Source organism: Cebus imitator, unplaced genomic scaffold (assembly GCF_001604975.1).
Source record: "Cebus imitator isolate Cc_AM_T3 unplaced genomic scaffold, Cebus_imitator-1.0 Scaffold32, whole genome shotgun sequence".
Classification (NCBI taxonomy): domain Eukaryota; kingdom Metazoa; phylum Chordata; class Mammalia; order Primates; family Cebidae; genus Cebus; species Cebus imitator.
Window position 1 is genome coordinate 2,833,396 of NW_016107347.1, and position 4,525 is coordinate 2,837,920.

Genomic DNA, 4,525 nt, shown 5'->3' on the forward strand with positions numbered 1-4,525 from the left:
AAAAAAAAAAAAAAAAAAAAAAAAAAAAAAAAATCTAAAAAGGGGAGTTTCCCCACACAAGTGCTCTTCTCTTTGCCTGCCACCATCCATGTAAAATGTGAGTTACGCCTCCCAGCTTTCACCATGATTGTGAGGCTTCTCCAGTCATGGGCTATGCCTGCCACCATCATGTAAAATGGGACTTGCTCCTCATCACCTTCCACCATGATTGTGAGGCTTCCTCAGCCATGGGGAACTTAAGTCCAATTAAACCTCTTTCTTTTGTAAATTGCCCAGTTTTGGGTATGTCTCTATCAGCAGTGTGAAAATGCTCTAATACACCTTGGCCTCCCAGACTGCTGCGATTACAGGTATGAGCCGCCATCACCAGACCACTTATGTTTCTTAAGGTAAAGGAAATTTCTGTCCTTGGCAACTCAAAGAGCACTGAAATACTATATCACTACCCAGTAATGACCCATTCTCTGAAGCCATCATTACCACAGTTCACAAAGAAATGAGGTGATCACTTTTTTACATTTAAGTTTTGAGACAATCAGACAATTCTGAATCTCCCAAAGAGATCGTCTAGAAGAAAGCATCATGGTGAGGCTCTTTCGAGGCAAAACAGCCTTGTGCTTAACCCTCTTGTGCCTCAGTGTCCTCATCTGTCGCCACACTCCCTGAGGGCTGTAAGGATTAAATGAACAAATGCTACAGCACTCACGATGCCTGGCTTGTGGCAAGGGGCTGCAGTTACTTATGTGCTGGGCAGGCCACCTCTAGGATAAACCTGATCATAATCATTCACCTTGGTTCCTTGGCAGGGTTACAGAGGAATTTCCTAATGTGTTAAGCTTTTCCATTCCTATCCCCTGTTGAGAAATTGGCCAGGGCAGACAATCTTCCCACAAGCATGAGACTGCATCCTTGTAAGTTCTCTATCTTTCTATCTTTATTCTTAGTGATCAGAGCTTTAGAAACTGATTCATCTCCTTGTCTGAACTCTCCAGTCCTTCCACAGGGCTGCTGAAATCATATTTTCCACATACAAATCCAATGTCACTTCACTGATCAAAGGGCTTTAATGGCACCTTATCACCTACAGGACAAAATCTACCCACCAGCCACCCCCACTGCTGTCACCCTGGCCTGGTCCAGCACCCCTCTCATCTGCATTACTGCAAAGTCCCTTACTGGTCTCCTGGCTTCCATTCTTGCTCTCTATTCTCAACACAGCAAAGTGATCTTTGAAAAATGTAAGTTGGGTTATAGCTTACTCTGTTCAAAGCTCCCCAATTACTTCCCATCTCACTCAGATGAAAGCTGAAATCCTTGTAGAGGCAATCCTTACGGGGGCTGGCCTTCTTTGTTTCTTGGACCTGCTATCTGTTCTTCCTCCACTACACTCCAGCCATGCTCTTCTCCCAGGGTTTCACCTACTGCAACCTCAGGGCCCTTGCACATTTCCTCAGGGCAAGAAACTCTCAGACATTCATCCCACTGGTTCCTTCACCAGCTTGAGATCTGTATTCTAACACCACCTTCTTTTTTTTTTTTTTATTGTTTTTTAGGTTTTGGGGTACATGTGAAGAACATGCAAGATTGTTGCATAGGTACACACATGGCAGCATGATTTGCTGCCTTCCTCCCCTTCACCTATATCTGGCATTTCCCCCATGCTATCTCTCCCCAACTCCCCAACCCCCGCTGTCCCTCCCCTATTTCCCCCCAACAGACCCCAGTGTGTGATGCTCCCCTCCCTGTGTCCATGTGTTCTCATTGTTCAACCTATGAGTGAGAACATGCGAACACCACCTTCTTAATGATGCCTTTCCTGACCACCCTAAAGCGGCACATCCCCATTCTTGCTCCTGCCAAACTTTCTCCTTATCAATTACTACTAAAATATTTTGTGAACACTTACATATTTTTACTATTATTTACTGTCTGTTTTTTTTTTTTTTTTTTCCCAGTAGAATGTAAGTTCCATAGGAGTACTGATTTTTGTTTTGTCCATTGCTGAATGACAGTCCTTAGAACAGGGCCTGGTAAAATAGTAGTTGTTCAATAAATAGTTGTTGAATGAATGAACAAATGAATAAAAGACATACAAGACCCTTCACTATCTGGCTCATGGCAGCTTCATCTCCTACTGTTCTCCCACTCTCTGATGCTTCTGTCCCACAAAACAAACACCTCTTTACTTTCTGGAAATGCCATGCTCTCTAGTGCTTCATGGCCTCTGCTTTCATTCCTCTATCACCTGGAATACACTCTCATCAATCTCTTCACCCTCTTGCAAGAGGCAGGTGCAGCACCACCCCGTCTGTGAAGCCTTCCCCAACTCCCCTGGGATCACTTAGGTACAACTTCCTTCATGTTCCAACTCAACGTGCAAAAGTACCTTCAATGTCGGCTATGTGATAGCGCCACTGGGAAAAGTAAAACAGATATGAACAGATGCGTGAAAGATCAAATTCTAATCTGAAAAGATATAAACCTGAGCAGCGTCTTGCATGCAGAACTAGGATGTCCCCTCATCCATGCAAATCAAGATTTAAAATTTTGATAACAGAATTTCAAATTGCCACCAAGCAATGTGGTATTTAGCACAGATTTCTTGTAATAGTGTTAAATAACAGCTAATGATATTTAAAAATAAATATAACTTGGAAAAATAGAGCATATGGCTCTTTTCAAATCAAAACGAATATCTACACAGTCACATGTTGCCAATTTTTGTCAAAACCTTACAACAGTTGATAACGGAGGGAAAAAGGGGAAAAGAAAATTTTCCTCTATTTTTCCAAGTCCTACCAGTGTTTCAAATTGAAGGTCCCAAACACTTCTGTAGCTGAACTGTATTAGTTTAGTTCCCCATAAAAATGTCATTACTAAGTAACAATCTTGAATTGTGGCTTCATTTGTTTTCAGGGGTCAGTATAAGAAACCTTCATACGAAAAACATTTATCAGCCTTAAAAGTCCTATTGAGGACACTACTGAGTTGTTCAATGACAGAAAAATCTATACAATAAAATTCCATTAAAATTTAGTACCAGAAAACAAAAACAAAACACCTGTTGATGGACCATTGTATATTCTTTCCCCAACAACAAGAACTACCCATGTTCCTCTTACTTCTCAGGGCAGTTACCACAGCCTCAGAGTACCTTTGATACCCAAGACAAAATAAGGGCACTTTATCACCCTTGTGCAGTGTTTATGTATATGCATGTGTATTTCATTGGAAGTTGACTCAAATATTTGGGGGTGGTAAGTAGAGTTTAAATTTCAAAAGACCAATAATGAAGATTTCCACTTTCAGATTTTTGATTTCTGCTCTGATAGAGTAGCTAACATCAGATCACCCATCCCCCTGCCCCCCAACGCACTCCCACGACAGAAACCATAAAAGACAGATAAAAGCAAATTAAATGCAGTGGTGAGCAATCAAGGCAGCCAGGCTCAAGGGGCCAAGATAACAGAAAGATACTGAGGTGGACTCAACAGTACCCACTTTTCTCTTCAGATATTTGCCATTTTTAAGTGGTGCAGGCTAGAAACCAAGTACAAGTTAGTAACCCAGAGCTTCCAGCACCTTGTGGGGCCAAGAAGACAACTGAAGCTCAGGGATACTAAGAAGGTTAGAGTTTGATAAGCAAGATCCTAGGAAAAAAGGCAACAGCACATAAGTGAGCTTGACATACTATATTGCTATCCCCGCAAGGTAACGGACATTATGAAAGATACATTGAGGGGTATGGGGAGGTGGTAAGTGGCTGAGAAGCTAAGCAGAAAATAAACACTAAGACGCTGAGAGGTTAAGCAAAATTTTTGACCATCTCACAATATGGGGAAACAAAAACTAGAATTCTGAGTCCACAAAGGAAGGTGGTAAACACTCAGATTTTCAGTTACAGCCCTGGAAGGGCTATGCTCTTGGAATAAGAGCAAAGCTGAAAAAGCAACTAGCTCTCATCAAGACTGAAAGACAGTTTCAAAGCATCTCAATTCCTCACTGGCCTCACTGGATAAAGGTGACCTTCTCTTACTCTACTGGCCTGTTAGGAAAAAATAATTCTTCTCAGAGAGAAGATAACATCACACAGGGCCACTATAATTTTTCAGTTCAATCAAAACTTACCAGATAGCCCAGATGACAGAACCAAATGAGTAAAAACAAAAGAGAAAAAACAGACAATAGAACACGACCTGCAGGGATCCAGATATTGTTTTCATCGGACATAGACTTTAAACTAACTACAATTAATTTACTAAAGAAATAGAAAACAGGATTTCACCCAAACTGAAAAATATTAAACCAATCAAATTGAAATTTTAGAACCAAATACATAATATATCTGAAATTAAGAGGTCAATAAATATGTTTGGCAGCAGATTAGATGCTGCACAAAAGAAGTCCGCATCCAGGCACAGTGGCTCTCACCTATGATCCCAGCACACTGGGAGGCTGAGATGGGAGGATTGCTTGAGCCCAGGAGTTCAAGACTAGCCTGGGCAACACAGTGAGACCCTGTCTC

At 41.5% G+C, this 4,525-nt stretch overlaps 1 protein-coding gene across 1 annotated transcript in view; it reads right to left on the minus strand.

Annotated features, from left to right (window-relative positions):
- PTGFRN (prostaglandin F2 receptor inhibitor) overlaps positions 1–4,525 on the minus strand; it is an 81,258-nt gene that overhangs the window by 50,993 nt on the left and 25,740 nt on the right. The gene's annotated exons all lie outside the window — the stretch shown is intronic.